The sequence below is a fragment of the Panthera leo genome, chromosome B1 (genome assembly GCF_018350215.1).
Source record: "Panthera leo isolate Ple1 chromosome B1, P.leo_Ple1_pat1.1, whole genome shotgun sequence".
Taxonomy (NCBI): Eukaryota; Metazoa; Chordata; class Mammalia; order Carnivora; family Felidae; genus Panthera; species Panthera leo.
Window position 1 is genome coordinate 48,258,568 of NC_056682.1, and position 20,555 is coordinate 48,279,122.

General features: G+C 37.4%; 1 long non-coding RNA gene across 3 annotated transcripts in view; it reads right to left on the minus strand.

Annotated features, from left to right (window-relative positions):
- LOC122217634 overlaps nt 1–20,555 on the minus strand; it is a 186,238-nt gene that overhangs the window by 14,583 nt on the left and 151,100 nt on the right. For 2 of the 3 annotated variants that reach the window (XR_006201602.1, XR_006201600.1), the window contains 2 exons: nt 9,485–9,754; nt 8,752–8,866 (listed from right to left, as the gene is read on the minus strand). This is a non-coding gene — a long non-coding RNA (uncharacterized LOC122217634). Of the gene's footprint in view, nt 1–8,751; nt 8,867–9,484; nt 9,755–20,555 lie in introns of those variants that run through there. The other variant, XR_006201601.1, reaches the window with a different exon arrangement.

Below are 20,555 nucleotides of genomic sequence, written 5' to 3' on the forward strand. Positions count from 1 at the left end.
ATCAACCATCAAGTCTTGTTTTCCCCTCCTGGCTCTGCTTCAATCTGGAGCAGAGCCTTGCCCAGTTATAAACCTGGCGCTCCCTTTCACTCTCCACCTGGGCATGCCTCTCTCCTCTTTCCTATTGGCCTCCATTTCCTGGACCCCATTTCAGACTCTGTCTTATGCTTGGGCCCTCACTGAGTAGAACATGTTTTCTAGTAAATTCCTGATAAAAGGAAAATGGAAGCAAACACTTTGAGGCATGAGTATCTGAAAGGTCTTTACTTTGCACACTCTGTTAATAATTTGGCCAGCGAATTGGTTTCTTCTTGCTCCTGTAACAAATTACTACAAACTTAATGTCTTAACACATGAATGTAGTAGCTTTCTGTTCTGGAGGCCGGAAGTCTGAAATAGATCTGCAGGACTGCTTTCCTTGGAACAGTTCCGGTGGAGAATCCGTGTCCTCATCCATTCTAGCTTCCAGAAAACAACTACATCCCTTGGCTTATGGCCCCTCCCTCTATCTTCAGAGCCTGTCCTATCAAACTTTTTTTCCCCTTACGTCTCTGTTCCACATTGTCTTACCTTAATAGGAATGAGTATTTGGTAGGTACTTTGCCTATGAAAAAATCATGCTTTGCAGTTCTGAGAGATGTTATTTCTGTGCTATACCCTCCACCTTTTCTCTCTTTGTTCATTCTAAATGTCCTATATTTGACATAAGGGCTCCTAAATGGACCCCCAATTTTCTATCGTTTTGTCATTTTATACATTCTGGGAGATTTCTTCAACTTTATCTTTTAACTCATCAGCTGAATTTTTTTTTCCCATTTCTGCTGTTATATTTTTACATCCCAAGACCTCTACCTGGCTCTCTTATGTTGTCTGTCTGGTTCATTGTTGTTACTTTTGGCAAAACTACCCTATTTTTGTTTTATGAATATAATATCTGCTTTTGTGTATCTGAGAATATGGATCATAGCTATGTTTGTTATTTTGTGTTTTATTTTGTTTTATTTTCAAATTTTCATTGGCTCCCTACATTGTTTCTTTATTCTTAAATTTACTTTCATTCCCTTTGGTTGGTTTTGTCACCATCTTTCATGTTTGGGGCTTTTCTCAGTTGTGTGGGGATCCTTGGCTTAATCAAACATTTAGGACTGAGGCACCAAGAAGCTCAGTGGGACTTCTGTGGGTGAAGGTGGATTTTCAATAAATGAGTCACACTGTCACACGTCAGGACTTGACCTTTTCATGGGGAGGGTATCCAAATGTCAGTGTCTATAGATCTCATTTAGGGTCAGCCAACTTCTGCAGCGAAGAATGTTCAAATCTTCTGCCCTGCCAAGATAGAGGCCATCTGTGCCTGGTTACAAGCATTCTTGGAACTGGGAGGGCTGGGAGATGAACAGGGGCAGCCATGCAGTCTGACATTTTAGTGTATGGACTTTCACTTCATTCTCCCTGATACCATGAAGACAAATTATTCCTACTCATTTCCATGCCAACTTCCCCCAAATCTATATAGGTTCAGTTCCTCTTGAAAATTCTCCTATCTTCAGCAAGCGTCTAAAAGGCATTATGGGGGGCCTGCTGCCCCTTGCACAGCCCTCCGCTATTTCCTTCTGTTTTTACTTCATCCTTTGTCTCTGCTTTCAGGTCCCTGGGGCTTCAGTTTCCTGAGGCTCTCCGTGTGGTCCTGCAGCAAGACCTCACTTGCTCACCTTTCTGATAATGCTTGATTTCAATATTGTTTGATTAATTTTGTCATCTCTCACATTATTTTTATCCATATAGATTTAAAGCCTCTCCCCCCCCCCTCCACCACCAAAAGTGAAATTTCCAAAGGTATAAACAGAGGTGCAGTTTTCTGTGTTTAACAGGAAGATTCCAGCATTTCGGAGTGGATCTTGGCAGGGGAACAGAAGGCAAACCAGAGCTGGATAACCGAGGGCAGTCGAATGAAGTGTCTGGACACTTCCAATGATGTCATGGAGCCATTACTACCCCGCAAAGAATAACAAACAGAGAGAGAAGTTTCCAGAACCCAAAGAAAAAGCTGTGTGGACAGAGTCATTGAACAGATGTGGCCCTCTGCTAGATCGTCAAAATGGCCACCACTCTTTACTTCTGCCCGCAACCATGCCATTTGTAGTATTGCAGTTCTTTTCACTAAAAGCTGGAGTCCATATCTCTGACCCTTAAATGTGGGCTGATCTCATGTTACATTAGCCAATGGAATATAGCAGAATGACAGGTAGGCAGCCCCTAGGGAAGATGAGGCCTCAAGACACCTGGTGGCTTCCAGCTTGCTCTCTGGAAACCCTGCCCAGCTGCCATGAAAATAACCTTGAGCTAGATTGCTGGATGATAAGACACAAATGTCTGTTTCTCTCCTGTTGTCCCAACTGACAGCCAGCCAACTGCCAAATTGTGAAGTGAAAGCATCCCAGGCCAGCCAACACCCAGCCAACCCACAAACTGACCGACCGCAGATTCAAAAATGACCTGGCCAAGCCAGGCCCAGGCCCAGAACTAGCCAACCAAGGCCAGCCTAATTTTCAACCCCACAGAATCAGGAACCAAATAAATGGTTGTTTAAGTCACTAAGTTAGGAAAAACCTTTTAAGGCGGCAATAGCTGACTGATAAAAACTTTTAATCAAGGGAAGCAGCCAACATGGAGTGACGGGAGAGAGGAAGTCATAAAAATAAGTGCCCTGACCATACTTTTCCCATCCTTCCCATCACCTGTGAGTGGCGTCCATTCATCTAACTGGAGAGTGAGAGAGCGCATTCATGCATTTCAGGTGGGTCGGGCTCCCCGTGCACACAGCAGGATGAACAAAGTCACAGTGTAGACCTGGAAGAACAAAATTAAAGAGATTCACCATCCCGTTCATCTATTTTTCAATTCACAGAATGTTTAGTGATTTTTGCCAAAAGTCTGCCCTTACATTGGAGACTCCAAAAAGAATCCCCAAACAAGAGTTGGGAACAAAGAGGTTTTAGCCAATAGTGGTAGGAAATGGATGGGAAAGACTGTGTTTATTTCAAGTGTATTATACCAATACTACTTTCTGGTACAGACCAGGCCAAGGCTTAATATCTCATACTGCCTTCTCAACACATATTCATAATAATAAATTATAAACTATACACCCAAGGTAGGGTCTGTTTAAAATATTATGTCAGGCACCAATTAAACAAAAACCCATCTAATCTAAAGAAAATACAGAGAGGCAAGATTGCAGTCATACTTAATGCTTAAAGAGAAAAAAAAAAGTATGAGAATATTAATCAGTTTGGTTTAGGTATGGCTTCAAGAGAAAACTAAAATAACATGAAATAAATAGAAATTTATTTCTCTCTCACATAAATGGAATTTAGAGACCAGCAGTTCAGGCTGGCTGTTGTCCCCATTCTAACTTGGTGTTTCACCCTTCCCAAGGTGCGGTTTCTACCTCATGGTCCCAGGTGCCTGTAAGCCCTGTTCAGCACATCTGCATTCCAGACACTAAGAAAAGGAGGGTGGAACATAAGAAGAGCATCTCTGCCCCCCTAAGGACACGTCCCTTAAGTGTGTATCTCTTCTACTTAACTTCGCATTGTTCAGAATTTAGTACCCTGATGGCCTTGTCCTATAAATAAGGTGAGGAAGGGCGAGTTCTATTTCATAAGGCCATGTTCATGTGCTCAGCTAGAAACTTGGGACCTAGTATAAGAGGGAAAAAAGAAAGAAAAACAGATAATAGGAAACGACCAGTAAGTAGTCTCTGCTTCAAGTTTTATTACCTAATGTTAATTATTCACCCAATGTTCAACTTCCTACAGTGAAGTATTCACTGATGATCAGATTGATGATTTGGAACCCATGAGCATCTTCGATTATCAAAGGTTTAATTTTTTTGTATGACGTGGAATTTACTCAGCCAGGAATGGGGACAAGAATGGTTTGGTGTGGCTTTGTTTTGGTAAAATGGCCCACCGGGGTCTTCTATTTAATCCACTATAAACATTCGAGATACTTTTGGCTGGAGGTCATAAAACAGTGGCTTTAACTGTGTAGAAATGTATTCCTCTTATACATAAAAGTCCAGTAGTATATAGTCCAGGATGTGAGGATGACTTCATAAAGACTTCAGGAGCCTAGGGTCCTTCTTTCTTTTTTTTTTCTGCCATCCTCATGCTGTGGCTTCCACCTGTGGTGTAAGACATGTACTCAGGGTTCACCTGTCATGTGCATATTCCAGCTGGCAGGAAGGAATAAGGGACAAGGACGGGTGCATGGCCAGTGGAGGGTGGTAGGTTTGGAGAGCAGGTGGAGGAGAGAAAAGAGATGTGATAAGATTCACCAAGTGTTGATAACTATTAAAGCTAGGTAATCGGTATGGAAAAAAAGATAAAAGTTAATAAAATAAAATGAAAAATATCAAAGCGATACCTGTGGAAGCTGTACATGGCTTCTCTTTACATTCCAAGAGCAAAACTTTATCACATGCTCACATCTAGCTACAAGGAAGATCGGATAACGTAATCATTAGTACTTGGGTCCGTGAGTCCAGTTACAAATAGCTTTATTTTATCGTAGGGAAAGAAAGCATCAATAACAGGGGAAAGATTATGGGCCCAAAGTTAATAATTAACATCTGTGTCTCTCCATCTCGTTTCTCCTTAGTAACGTGAAAATGGCAATACTGTCCAGCATGGATATAAAATGATGTAACAATAGCAAGACAAGGGCCAGAGTAAGGGCCAGAAGTAGACACTTGACATATGTTGACTTTCTGCTGAGTTGGAAGACCAAATGTCATATATAAATACACAAAGCAGCACTTTGATAATACAAATGACCTCACAAGTATTAAAGAGTACTTAACCTCTGTGAGTCAGAAACCTCTATCCAAGAGCAATCCTGTGTCTCAGGTGTGAATCATCATGGTATCTGAGCCTTCACTCCCTATCTTTTAACAGGATCTGTCAGACACTGGTGCATAAGAATCTGCTAGGTGCTTGTACAATGTACAGACTCCTTGCTCTCACCCCGGACCGACTAATTCAGAATTTTCCAGGGGTTTTACGAATCTGTATTTTCACAAGTAACTTTCACCAGTAATTCCAAGGCAGTTGGTCTCCAGTAGAGGGGAGATAAGAAAGGCTGGACTGCATATGTCCTGAGCTATTGCCAAGATACTAGTAAGAGAATCAGATTTCATTGAGCTTCAGACTGGTTTTCCTAGGAATGTAGAAACTTGTTTTGCTGTGTGTTAATTTCCAGGAAAATTCTAGCACAGCCTTGGGAGAGCAAGTGCAAGCATATGACATTGCCCCTGGAGTGCCGTTTACCCTTTGCTGAAGCACTAGTCTCCAGACCACACTCTAAGAAACACCACTTTAAAATAAAAGTATAATCGTTCAACTCTACCTCAGCGAAAACTCGCTATGAGCAGTCTCGCCGTTGACACCGGCTTTCTGATTCTGTAATTTTCACCCAGAAGGTGCTGTGGGTGGTGAAGCCCTGTGGTGGAACTGCGGGGGTACACAGTGTCAAGAAGGGGGAAGAGGTAAGATTGTAATTTAAAAATTATTTATGAGCGCAAAGGGTCCTTAAGCAAATCATTCAGAAATGAAGCCATTGAAGTTGTTCTTACCCCTTCCCCGCAAGGCCAGGTATCATTACACCTCAGTGTAATGAACACCTGCCACAGGGTGCCACCAGCCACACCTGCTTCCTTTCCAGTTGTGTCTTCTCTTTCTGGGGAGCAAGAAAGCTGTCTAACCTGGGAGCTCTGGCTGGGGCATTCAGCAAATAGCATTTTGCTTCACATCAAGTGATTCTTCTGAAGAAATCATCACTGTTATAATAGCAAGACAATTAGGGAAGCAGTGAGAAAGATTTGATTAATACTGCTTCCAGTTTTTCCCATCTAACAAGAATGTGGGTTTCTGTGCCAGAACCATCAAGAAGTTTAGGTCCCAAATGGGTGTGGCAGTGGTGGTGTCTTCTAATATGCAGAACATAGCCCTGTGTAAGGGTGTGTGTGTGTGTGTGTGTGTGTGTGTGTGTGTGCATCTGCATGTACATTTTAATTGCTTTTCATAAATCAAACATAATTAGGTGTATATTTATACATAGTTTCCTCACCACTTTGCTGATCTGCAGGAAGTGTTTATTGCAGGAGAATTCATTTTGTTTCATTGCAAATGGACATTATGTGCGTACACGGGAAGAAAGCTGTTCAGACAAGGAGGTGGGTGACCCATAGACTGCCCTGCGACTAAAGCCTCAACGCGCTCAATGACAGTACGAGTTGCGGTGAAACCTCAGCTGACAGAACTTCTTAGCTATAAAAAGTCTATTTTGCAAACACATATACATATATGCACACACACACACATTAGAGAGAATGTTTTAAATACAGCTAAGTGTTGCTTTCCAAACACATTTCTTTTTTTTTTAACATTTATTCATTTTTGAGAGACCGAGAGAGACAGAGCATGAGTGGGGAAGGGGCAGAGAGAGGGAGACACAGAATCAGAAGCAGGCTCCAGGCTCCGAGCTATCAGCACAGAGCCCGACGCGGGGCTCAAACTCATGAACCGCGAGATCATGACCTGAGCCAAGGCCCGACGCCCAACCGACTGAGCCACCCAGGCACCCTTTCACAAACATATTTCTAACCGAATATTTTTAATATATTTTCTTTACCTATTCACTGGGAAAAGTCTATTTTTTCTGTGTTCTTTGTAGCTTAAAAAAAAAAAAAAACAGAATAACATAGGACAGTCTACAGGCAATTTGATGTCAAAATAAGATTATGTGCTTTTTTTAATGTCCCATTTTTCTTTGGGGCTCCAGCATTACACACTTCATTTGCAAAGAATTTCCAACAATATCAAGAAAAAGTAAACCAAACCCTAGGAAAAAATCCCCTGGAATACCAATGCTTTTGGTGATCTTTTAATTATGAGCCAATGCTTAGATGCCACATGCAGATTGCTTTAATCATTAGGTCTTGAACTCAGAAGTTAGCATGTCTCTACCACCTGTGCTGTTTAGTACACCACCACCCACCGAGAACCATTTCTATTTAACTAGCTTCCTCTAATCATTTCCCTGATATCTACCTCTCTCTCTCTTTCTGAGCGTGCACATGCACAACACCTACATACACACCCATATGTCTTCTCTAGTTTCCCAATTACGTGTATTCTTTCACCTAATCTTTCTCGTCTCTTACCACTTTGAATTATACAATATGTGCACACAGAGTCCTGAATGATGGGATAGATTTGGGGTGTGGCTTAAGGAGAACAGTCTCCGTTCTCTATAATCATAGTTTTTCTTTATTTCCAGGGTTATTACCATCTAACTGATGTATAACATTGTGTAAGCGTAAGATATACAAGGTGATGATTTGCTATACACATATATTACAAAATCATTACCACAAAAAGGTTAGTCAGCATCTCCATCACCTCACATAATTAACTTTGTGTGTGTGTGTGTGTGTGTGCATACGTGTGTGACGAGAACATTTAAGATCTCCTCCCTTAGCAACTTTCAAGGGTACGATACAGTATTGTCAACTATAGTCACCATGCTGTATATTAGGTCCCCAGAATGTATTCATCTTATAACTGGAAGGCTGTTTGTGCCCTTTGACCAATATCTCCCCATTTCCAGCGCTCACACACCTTGGCAACCATCATCCTACTCTCTTCTAGTTATATTTTAATATATATGGGCATGGATAATTATAGGTCTAGGCATTACTCTCAGACACATGCAAAAAAAATGAATGTAATATGGAAAATATAAGATCCTGGCCTGTTTTAGTTGTCTATTGTTGTGCAACAAAACAGCCCAAAACTTACTACTTTTATTTTTTTTTTTTTGCCTTCATTCTATTTGCAACATAATTTTTTATTAAATATAATGTATCATCAAACTGGGTTCCATACAACACCCAGTGCTCATCCCAACAGGTGCCCTCGGTGCCCATCACCCACTTTCCCCTCCCTCCCACCTCCCATCAACCCTCAGTTTATTCTCAGTATTTAAGAGTCTCTTATGGTTTGCCTTCCTCCCTCTCTGTAACTTTTTTTTCCCCTTCCATTCCGCCCCCCCATGGTCTTCTGTTAAGTTTCTCAGGATCCACATATGAGTGAAAACATATGGTATCTGTCTTTCTCTGCCTGACTTATTTCATTTAGCATAATACCCTCCAGTTCCACAAACTCACTACTTTTAAAAGAAACATGACATTATTTTTCATGATCCAGAAGTTGCCTGGGTGGTCCTTCTGATGCTCTCCCATGACCGCTCATATGGCTACATTCAGCCAGCTGGACAGATAGCCACTGGGCTCCACTGAGACAGCTGGTTCAGCTCCACATGGTTCAGCCTCTCTCTCCATGTGGCCTTTCACTGTGGGCTTGGGTAGCGCAACAGCTCAGGGCAACATCACAGGGGGAAAGCCCCAATATGCAAGTGCTTCACAAGGCCCTACCTGGGTCTCATTTGTGATATCCCATTGGCCAAAGCAAGCCAGTGGCTGAATTCAGAGTCCATGTGGAAGAGGAATATGTGAGTGCTTGGATCCTGGAATGTGTGACTCTTTGGAAGTCATTTACTCTTTGGAAGTCAATCTACCACATGGCTCAATATCATATAGTTGCCCAGAGATATTGGACATTGTCGCTTCGTATAGAGGATGAGGTATCTGAACATAGACAATCTTAAAACTTCTTTAACCTTCTTTATTGTGTGCTTTCTACGGCATACTTTACCTTGAAGACAAGCTTACCAGATGCAATTCACTCCTGGGTTATTAAAAACAATTGATAGCTTCTTTAACACAGGATACACATACTTCCTGCTGTGAACAAAAATGAGAAAGGGAGAATCAGCAAAAGAAATATGAAGAAGACACTCTAGGATGGATTTCTCGTCTTTGTTAGCTAATATTTCCTGTTTGTATGCTCCCCCCGTGACCCTGTGCCAACCACTGTGACTGTTTAGATTGATTAGATTTGCAGGTGTCTTGGTCCAGCTTTCCCTCTATATCCAGCATCCTTACCCTAGAGCATGAAACAAGCCATTATTGAGAGAAGGAACCTCTGAGGATAAGGAAAACAGGCCCTGTTTTCCGGGAAAAAGGACACTAAGAAATCCTGAGAGAATCAAGCAATCAAGTGGTATCTGGGGATTGCTCATGGAGGAGTAGGTAGGCTTCTTATTGGATGGCTCTCTACCTGAGTTATTCCTCAAGCGATATGGATGAATGGCTTTGTGCCTCTCTGCCCTTCTTGGTTGTCCTCTAAGGACCAAGGGAAGGTCCACTGTCTTAGGAGTTACTTGAATTTTATCCAAAGAAGCAAACTCCATAAACTAAACCAAACCCCTTCATTTTTAAGCATGTGTGGATGTTATTTATAAAATGTTTACTAATAACCCCGGGAGGGGAGGTTTCCCTTGGCTAGATTTTTAAGGTTACCTCATTAACAGAGCCCCTGTCGTGGCCTTCTTTGTGAGCTCATCTGAAACATTGCTGTAGCTCCTCTGTAAAACCAAGATCTTCCAACATGACGCAAGATGTGATATCAGGAAGGAGTGCCTTGAATGCATTTCAGATGAAAGCCACTTCCTGGAAACAGCCTGCAGGAGCAGAACTTTCCTTTCTGCCAAATCTCAGATCCCAAGTACAAGCATCTAGAGCCAGGAGCTTGGTCTCAAAGCCTATTTTAATGGACTGGGCCATTTAATCCTGTAACCAGATAATATCCCCTGTTAATTAAGTATTAAATACAGTTAGACTCCCTCAGAGGCATAAACATCTGCTGTGGCATAAAACTAAATCTCTGTATTAATAGAAAACCAGACTGAATGGAAAATAATCAGGTGGTCTGGATCACCAAGGATAATTTTGTTGGACTGTGAGGTTTGACATGAAAGCAACTACAGTGACTTAGTAGTTTAGCCCTGCAATACCACTGTATGGCTTATGTATGGTTTATGGAGCCAACTCTAGGTAAAGCCCTGAATCAATATTTAATCTGCACTTACGCTTCCTAATAGTTAGACCTTGGGGTGCATGCTGTCAGCCCATGCCTGTCTCAGTCACACCAACATATAGTTGGCTGCTAAAGACCTGAAATCTATTATGGCAGTACCATCTGAACCCAGCAACAGCGAGCACCAGCCCATGCCACTGGTCTCCATTCTTTCTACTCATTTGTAAATCCATTCTAATCTGGCCTCTGCCCCTCTCATTCTTCTTCAGCAGCTCTCCCTAAATGCACCAACAGCTACATCACAAGCTCATAGATTATATTTGGTCTTCATCTTATCTGACTTCTCTATTGACCACTATCTCTTTCTTCTTTGGTCTTATAATCTGTTTTTTTAATTAATATATAATTTTTTTGATATTTGATTTTTTAATGGAGTCTGTGTTCTCACTTCCTTTATGTATATGTTTACATATGTATATGTATACATGTGTATACACATATATTGTACAGATGCATTATATACACACATGCATACAACATAATGTGTATATACACATATATACATAAAATAATAATATTTATGCATATTTAAGTTTGTTTGAATTAGGATCCAAATAAGGTCAATACATTACAAATGGCTGATGTGTCTTTTATTTTTTGTTCATTTGGGTTTTTTCATTGTTTTGTTTTCGGTTTCAGGAGTAGATATTTGATATTATATAATATCACCCTATCTCCCTGTCTCCTTTTTCCAGTCTTGCCCTTGAGCTCTACTTCTGCAGAGCCTAATGCGAAGCCACCCAGTGAAAAAGAACTGTAAATTACAAAATCCCAGCTCCGGCATCAGAAAGTAAAGCATACAAGAATGGACTTGGGGTTGAGACACAACAGCTTAATGACCAGAAAAAAAAGATACATTTGTGTTATTATTTTTTCTAGCAGTTCTTTGGTAGAACACTCAGATGAAATAATCCAGGTCTAGAGTTTTCTTTGTGGGAAAGAAAACAGTAGATTTGAGACTTTTTTATATCTATAAAATTATTTATTTCTTCTTGTACCAGTTTTATAGTTTTTTAATATTATCTTCCTTATTTTTAAAATATTTATTCATATAGAATTATTTATAACATCTTCTCTTTTTAAATGTCTGTCAAAAATGTAACAATGTCATTTTTTTAATTCTTGATATTGTTTTTTTTTTTATTTTCTCCTTTTTTATCCTATATTGACCCTCCCAGAAGCATATAAGCCTATTAATGTTTTAAAGGAAACAATTTTTGAATTTGAATTTAAGGATGCACTCATGCGTACGGTTTTACTAATTTTGTTAATTTCTGCCCTTTTTAAAAAAATTTTTTCTTATGTTTTATATTTGAGGGAGAGGCAGAGAGTGAGTAGGGGAGGGGCAGAGAGACAGAGACTGAATTCGAAGTGGGCTCCAGGCTCTGAGCTGTCAGCACAGAGCCTGATGTGGGGCTCAAACTCATAAACCGTGAGATCATGACCTGAGCTGAAGTCAGACACTTAACCAACTGAGCCACTCAGGCACCCCTCTGCCCTTTTTATTTTATCCTACTTCCTTTGGGCTTAATTTGCAATTTTTTCTAATTTCTTGACATAAAGACACACATCATTGGTTTTAGCCTTTCTTTTTTATTTCAGTATGTATAGTAAAGCCTATATATTTCCTTTAAATGTAATTTTACCTCTACATTACACATTTTTCTATCTCATAGTTACATTCTCTTCAACTTAAGAATATTTTCTAATTTTTATTGTGATTCTTGCTTGACCCAAGAATTCTTAGAAGTTGATTTTATAACATGAAAATATTTGAGAACTTTTCCAGCTATTTTATTATTGGTGTCTAGGTAAATTTTGTAAATAGTCCAACACCATTGAAAAATAGAGTAATGGGAAAACATTGTTGTGCTGTGTGCTACAAATGTAAATTACATCAGTTTATTAATAATCTATTGAATTCAATAGACTTGTTGATATTTTATTTTTCTACTTGGTTTATCAGTTGTTGGGGAAAGTGTGTTAAGATCTCTCACTATAAGTATGAGCTTGCTTATTTATCCTTTTGGTTCTGTACTAATACCAATTTAGCATTAGTATATATTTCTAATAGGCTGACCCTTTGATCTTTATAAAGTGCCCCCTTTTATATCTAATGCTGCTTTTTAGTCTTATTGTTGCTTCTTAGAAAGTAATATACCATTTTTCCCTGGCTCTTTTATGACTTTATCTTCATCTCTTGTTTTCAGCAGTTTGAGTGTGATGTGTCAACAGGTGTGATTTTCTTTGCATGTATCCTGCTTGCATTTGTGGCCTGATGCCTGTAATTTCTGGAAAATTTGTGGCTGTTATCTCCTTAAAGATTGCTTCTGTCCATTTTCTTTCTCTTTCTGGGACTTCAATGTCATGTATGTTAGAAGGTTTTACCTTCCATATTTCCCATCTATTTTCTATGCCTCTCCTGTATCTTCTTTCTATCTCTCTCTTGCTTTTCAGCTCAACCTTTCAGCCATTGTTTTTGAGGCGGCAAATGCCTTGAGGAGGACAATGATGTCATGGGTGACTCACTCCCCCAGGCTTTCCTTCTATCTGAGGTCTTACGCTAACAAGCCCTAACTGTCTTCATAGCCCTCCACTACTTTCAAACAGATTAATTTTCTTTTTTTTTTTTTCACTTTTTTAGTTGTTCTTTGTAGGAGGGTTGATATGAAACAAGCTAGTTTGTCCTTGCTTGAAGCAGGATTCCCACAGTATTAAAACATCAGGTTTTTACTATTTTTCAGATTTAAATATTTTGATTTTCCATCAATGTTTATTTTATGACCTGTGAGTTATTTAGAAGACTTTCTTCAAAAATATAGGGATTAAACCCATACACATATGATCAACGGATTTTCAACAAGATTGCCAAGGAAAGGGAAAGTACAGTCTTTTGAACAAATGATGTGAGGACAGCTGAATAACCATAAGCAAAAGAATGAAGCTGGACCTGACCTCACACCATACGCAGAAATTAACCCAAAATGAATCAAAGACCTAAATGTTAAGAGCTAAAGCTATAAAACTCTTGAAAGAAAATATAACAGTGAATCTTCATGACTTTGGATTTGAAAATAGATTCTTGGATATGACACCAAAAGCACAAGAAACAAAAGAAAAAAACTTAACTAAATAAGACTTCCAAACGAAAAACTGTTATGTATCAAAGGACACTATCAAGAGAGTCAAAAGACACCCTACAGAATGGGAGAAAAGTATTTGCAAATTATATATCTGATAAGGGTCTAGTTTCCAAAGTATATAAAGAACTCTTACAACTCAACGACAAAAAGACAAACAACCCAGTTACAAAAATGGACAAAGGCCTTGAATAGACAGTTCTCACAAGAAGATATATTAATGGCCAATAAGCACGTGAAAAGATGTTAATATCAGTCATTAAGAAAATGAAAATGAAAATCACAATGAAATATTAAATCAGGTCACACTCACTAGGATGGCTATAATTTATTTTCTTTAATAGAGAATAACAGGTGTTGGTAAGGATATAGACAAACCAGAACCTTCATACATTACTGGTGGGAATAAAAAATGATGCAGCCACTTTGGATAACAATTTGGTAGTTTATCAGAAAATGTAAACGTATCATTATCATATGACCCAGAAATTTTACTTTTAGATATTTACCCTAAAGAAGTGAAAACATGTGTCCATATTTAAACTAATATATGGATGTTCACAGAAGCATTATATATAATAACTAAAAAGTGGGAATGACCCAAATGTTCATCAGCTGATGAACGGATAAATAAAATATGGTATACTCATACAATGGGGTATTATCTGGCAACAAAAGAATGACATATTGATATGCACTACAAACTAGATAAATTTTGAAAATATTAAGCTAAGTGACAGAAGTGAGGCACAAAAGACAACATATTGTATCATCCCATTTACGTGAATGTCCAAAACAGACAAATCCATAGAGACAGAAAACAAACTAATAGTTACCAGGGTTGGAGCAATGGTGGGGGGTGAAGAATAATTGTTAATAGATAAGGAGTTTCTTTCGGTGATGATCAAACGTTCTGGGAATAGATAGTGGTGGTGATTCACACAACCCTATGAATGTAGCATAAGCCACTGAGTTGCACACTTTTAACATGGTTAAAACAGTTAATGCTATACCATGCAAAAAAAGGTTTCAATAAATAAAATAAAATATAGGATTACTTCCATTTTTTGCCATGAATTTAATAAAATTGATCAGGGAATGTGATCTCTTTGATAATGAGTCACTGAAATTTGCTGAAACTTGCTTTGTGACTTAACACATGGCAATTTTTATGAACATTTCATGTGTGCTTAGGAAGAATATGTGCCTTCTACTGATTGAGAGCAGAGGTTTACATATGTCCAATATACCAAGCAAGTTGATGACAGTGTAGAAATAGTTTATTTCTTCACCAATTCTTTTATCTGTTTCATCCACCAATAAAGGAAAAAAACATATCAAAATTTCCTATTCTGGAGGTACATTTCTCAATTTCTCCCTGAAGTTCTATCAGGTTTTGCTTACTATATTGTTCACAATATTATGAGAAGCAAGTTCAGAAATGCTATATTTTCCTGATAAATTAAACTTCTTATCATCATGTAATAACCTCCATTATTTCTTGTCATGCTTTTTTATCCAAAAGTCACTTTTATTGACCAAAGTAAGTTTCATTTGCTTTTGATTTGGATTTATTTATCATTTTCCTTTGCTATATTTTCAACCTGTGTCTTTATGTTTTAGGTTGTCTTTAAAAGGCCAGAAAGCTGCATTTGTTATTGTTCTTAATCCAATTTGACAAACTGTAGTTTTGTTTTCGTTTTATTTTGTTTTGGATCATTTTTAACAGCTTTACTGATACATAATTCATATGCTATACAACTCACCCATTTAAGAGATGTAATTAAAAAAAAAAAGATGTAATTCAATATTTCTTCACATATTCACAGGGTTGTACAATCATCACCAGAATCTAATTTTAATACATTTTCGTCCACCACAAAGCAAACTAACAAAAAACCCATTTGCAATCACTCCCCATTTCCTCGTGATAAACCCTCACTCCTTGGCCCTAGCACACAATAACCAATGTTCTGCCTCTATGTATTTGCCTATTCTAAACATTTCATATAGACGGAATCATACAATACATGGTATTTGGGGACTGGTTTATTTCACTTAACGGAATATTTTCAAGGTTCATCTGTGAGGTATATCAGTACCTCATTCCTTTCTATGACTAAATACACACTCTTGTGTGAATGCACCACTTTTGTTTATCTGAGTTGTTCCAACTTTTTGATTGTTATGAATAGTGTTGCTACGATGATTCATGTATAAGTTTTTGTGTGCACATCTGTTGTTACTTCTCTTAAGTATATACCTAGGAGCAGAATTGCTGGGCCAAATGGTTACTCTATCTTCCAGACTAGTTTTCAATCAGCTACACCATTTTATGGCCCACCAGCTATGAATGAGAGTTACAGTTTCTCCACACCCTCTATGGTATTTGTCATTGTCTGTCTTTTTTATTATAGCCATCCTTGTGCTTGTAAAATAATATCTCATCGTGATTTTGGATTTGCATTTCCTAATGATGTTGAGCATCTTTTCACGTGCTTATTGGCAAGTTGTATATCTTCTTTGGAAAAACATCTATTCAGACCCTTTGGCTATTTATTCATTGGGTAGCTTTTTATTGTTATATAATTGACACATAAAGTTACATTTGTTTCATATGTACAACATCATGATTCATTATGTGTACATATTGCAAAATAATCACCAAATAAGTCTGGTTAATATTCATCATCATATTTCTTCGTCTTGACTAATTATTCTGCCTGAGATTTCCAACACTATGTTGAATAAGATAGAGTAGGCATCCTTGTCTTATTCCTGATCTCAATGGTGAAAAGCTGAAAGCTTCTGAGTATGACATTAGTTGTGGGCTTGTCATATATGGCCTTTATTATGTTGAGGTACACTCCTTCTATAACCACTTTAGTGAGAGTTTTTATCATAAATGGATGCTGACTATTGTCTAATGCTTTTCCTGCATTTATTGTGGTGATAATATGATTTTCATCCTTGATTTTATTAATGTGATGTAACATATTGATTGATTTGCAGATGTTGAATCATCCTTGCATCCCTTGAATAAATCCCACTCAATCATGGTGTGTGATCCTTTTAATGTATTGCTAAATTAAGTTTGCTATTTTTTGTTGAAAATTTTTGCATCTATGTTTATCAGAGATATTGGCCTATAATTTTCTTTTTTTGTTGTTACATCCTTGTCTAGTTTCAATATCAGGATAATGCTGGCCTCATTGACAAACTCTGTATTTTAATCAAGGGTGGTCCTTTTAAATTTATTGTGAACCTGTTTTTATCTTAATTTTTGTTTTTGATTTATGCTCTTCATTTCTTTTCTTATAAAACTTTTGTTTGTTTTCTTATTCTAATTATTCACTACTTGTCTGAAAATTACACACCCTATGTCTATTGTTTAGAGGTAACTATTGAAATTTAGCATTTATATATAACAATCTAAAGTTAAAAAGATTTCCCCTTACTGTGATCAAGAACTCTTAGAACACTTAAACTCTGGTCACCTCAATTCTGGTTTATAAGCTTTTTATCTCCAATATTTTAATTGTGTCTTTTTTGGCCATAACAAGCTACTCATTATCACTACAATAAACACTGTTTATTTATCTACATGTTTAAATTGTTTTCCCAATTCCATTTTGCATCTCATAACTTTGTCCTAAAATAACTGTTCTTCTTCCTGAAATATATCTTTCAGAAGTTTCTTCTGTTCTATTTGTGATTAACACTCTCAGTCTGTAGTCAACATTGACTTATATGTAAATGCCTTTATATTACTCTGCTCTTGAGATAGACGCAATTCTAGATGAACAGTTTTTTTTCTCTCTAAATTCAATACATGTAATAATAATATTATTATATGTAATTATTCTACCTCTCATTTTTTTCTGTTAAAAAAAGCCTGTTCTCTTAGGTGGGCAGGGGTAATCTGCCTTTCTTGCCTGGTTACTTTTTAGAGCTCTTTGTCTCTGATGTTCTACTGTTGCTCAATCTCTTAATTAGAGATAGGTTTCTTTTCACTTTATTCTGCCTAGTAAACATTGTTTCTGGATCTGTGACTTCATATCTTTCATCAGTTTTGAAAAACTCTCACATCGTTTTCAAATATTGCCTCTCCTCCACTGTTTTTATTTTCTCTTCCCAGGGCTTCTATTAGAAGCATATTAGACATTCTCATTCTATTGTCCATATCTATTAACCCCTCTTTCATATTTTCCATTTTAGTTTTCTGGATGCCATCCCAAAATACTCTTCAGTTTTATCTTCTAGTTCACTAATTCTCTCTTCAGCTGCATCTATTCTGTTGTTTGGCCTATGCTTTAAGTTTTCTGTTTTTTAATTGACAAGCACATTTTACTTGAAAATTTTTAGTTACTTCTTTTCAAATCTATGGTTATTCTTATGTATTGCCTTAGTGCTTTTCTTTTTTGTAACTCTATTCTTTAAACATTCTTTAAGCATTCATGCACAGTGTGGCAGACAGAATAACACACACTTCACATACACAATGATGTCCTTTTTCTAATCCCCAAAATCTGTAAATATGCTATCTTATGTGGCAAAAGGGACTTTGCAGATGTGAATAAGGATCTTGAGAAGGGGAGTTTATTCAGGATTATCTGGGTGGGGTCAATGAAATCATAAGAGTTCTTATAAGAGGAAAGCAAGAGAACAAAAGCAAATAAAGGAGATGGAACAATGGAACCAGAAATTGGAGGGATGCACACTGAAGATGAAGGAAGAGGCTGTGAGCCAAGGAATGCAGGCAGTCTCTAGAAGCTGGAAAAGGCAAAGAAATTTTTCACCTCTGAAGCCTCTAAAAGGAACACATTTTATCCAACACCTTGATTTTAGATTTCTGAAGTCCAGAACGATAAGACAATAAATTTGTGTTGTTTTAACCCACTAAATTTGTGGTGATATGTTACAATAACAATAGAAAACTAAAACACATATTTATTTTATATCCATATAGATAATACGTCCATTATCTGAAATCCTTGAAGAACTAAATCTATCATGTCTCCCTTCAGGATGGTTTATGAACTCATGTTGGTTGATTTTAACCTGTGGAAAACCTGGGAGTCTAAACTGAGAATATAGCCCTCCAGGCATTATTTGGTTTTGCTTCTGCCAGAAGCCAGATATTCTATCTATCTGGGATCACTCCATTCTCAGTCTTACAGGTTAGATCTGGGAATCTTGAGTTCAACTCCCTCGCTTTATCACTGGAACAAAGCACTTTTTCTCCTGTAGTAAAAGTATGCATATGTCCTCAAAGAAACAGGGCCACAGAGGAAAGTTACACAGGTTCTATAAAAAGCCCTACAGAGAACTTCTTTAAATGTGCCCATTTAAATTTTAATTTCAGTTTATATTATTCCCTTCTTTTTTTTTACTTGCTTCTTAAAGATCTTACTTCATGAGAGGCCAACTATGCAATAAAATCTTTTTTAATGAAGGTGCTCATTTTTTTTAATTTGAAGAAATACTCTCCCCAGAGTATCTAAAAATTAATTTACTAAAGAATATGTTTCTACTCCATCCTTCATAAGAATAAGTTTCTACTCATCCTTTTTTTTTTTTTTTTTTTTTTTTTTTTTTGCTTCTAAGGCACAACACTTCTTATTCTGGCTCTCTACCATTTTACTTTTCCTACCTCTTAGACTTAGTCTCCTCACTCTGGCCAAAAATTTTTACAGTTTCTCAATGATTTTCTCTTTTCTCCCAATATTCTCTTTTCCTATATAATCTCATCCACTCAGCTACAGTGAAATTTCCCTTTTACATGAGGATTAATATCTAATATCAGCCTGTCAAGTAAAAGAGCAACTTGTCAAAATTTGCCCCCAAAAAATCCCACAAGAATTGCCATATTTGAGACTGACATGCTTATCTCTTAAGAAATTCAACACAGATGATTTTTTTTTGACCCAGGTTTTGGAAGATTGCTGATTCTTTAGTTGATCTCCAGCAAGAGTTGGCTTGTATTTAGGTGTTATATTGTGTGGAAACTATGTTCAGTATTTTTAAATATTAGAATCACATTCAACTCAGTGAAATGCTCACACTGGAACTCACTGAATGAAGAAACAGCTGATGAGTATCTCCTAAATCCCACTCAATCCAGGCCATGTACTCACTGAATGAAATGGCAGCAAGAAAATCCCACACTATTTAAAGCACTGCACTCTTTTTTTATCTTTGCTCTTTGGTTTCTGCTTTAATTGCTATATTTGAATTTCCATACATAAAGTATGATCATCTCCACTGGACTCCATATATGCAAATGTCTCCTAACGTTGTACCTAGAGCTCAGACTTGAAGACTGTGCTCTAGACCCCAAGTGCTTAAAAAGCATCTCCTATTGAATGTCTCAGAAGTACCCCAAACTTAATATGTCCAAAGTAAGACTCAAAATCTGCCCACTTGTACTTTTCTTCACCTTTTCTACTCCAAATATAGTTATCATGACATAATCCAATAAACTGTATAAATTAAACTGCCAAAATGAGACTGTGAAGGGGATCTTGTGAAGAGGTGTATGGCTGTTGTCTCCATGTGACCATGTCTTTGTGGTCCCACAACCTACAGAGAAAGGGATTCTGGGAAAAAATAATTCCTTCCTCAACCAAACTAACAATAGAACAATTTAGCACAACTTAACAACAAATTCCAATTTACATTTTATTTGGGAGATTATGTATGTTTAATGCCTTTCTCACCTGCTCAACATAAACTCCACAAAAGCAAGGACTATTTATTAATTATTTCAACAAATATTTATTGAGTATCTACTGTGAGCCATTTTTCTAGGCACTGAGTATACAACAGTGAAGAAAACGAATAAAATTTCCCACTCTCACTTTAGTGCATAGAGTTGGGCAATAAGCAAAATAATAACATAGTATGTGCGTCTCATATATATGTATATATATATATATATGTACACACACACACTTATATGATATTTTTAGTGAGATAAAAATCTAGAATTATAAAGCAGGAATGGAGGATGGGGAATATTGGTGCGGAAGCTGAGAATTGGGCCACCAGACTCATTCAATCACCCCAAATACTTCCAAATTGTGCAATAGTCAAGCCTCATTTTCTGCCTATCTAGGGAATTCTATAAGTTAACTAATATATTTATTAAATCACTTTGTGCTTGTACTATCTAGAATGGATTCTATTTTCTACACTAAGAAACCTGATTTTATAAAGTAATTTATAACAGAAAAATTTGCAGGCAATAAGCCCTCAAGGAAATGAGAATCTGTAATTACCTAAACTGGTAGGTTTTTGAAAATAGTGGATATCTGTTTAGTCTTGGAGGATGAGATATTGGCATTCTATGGCA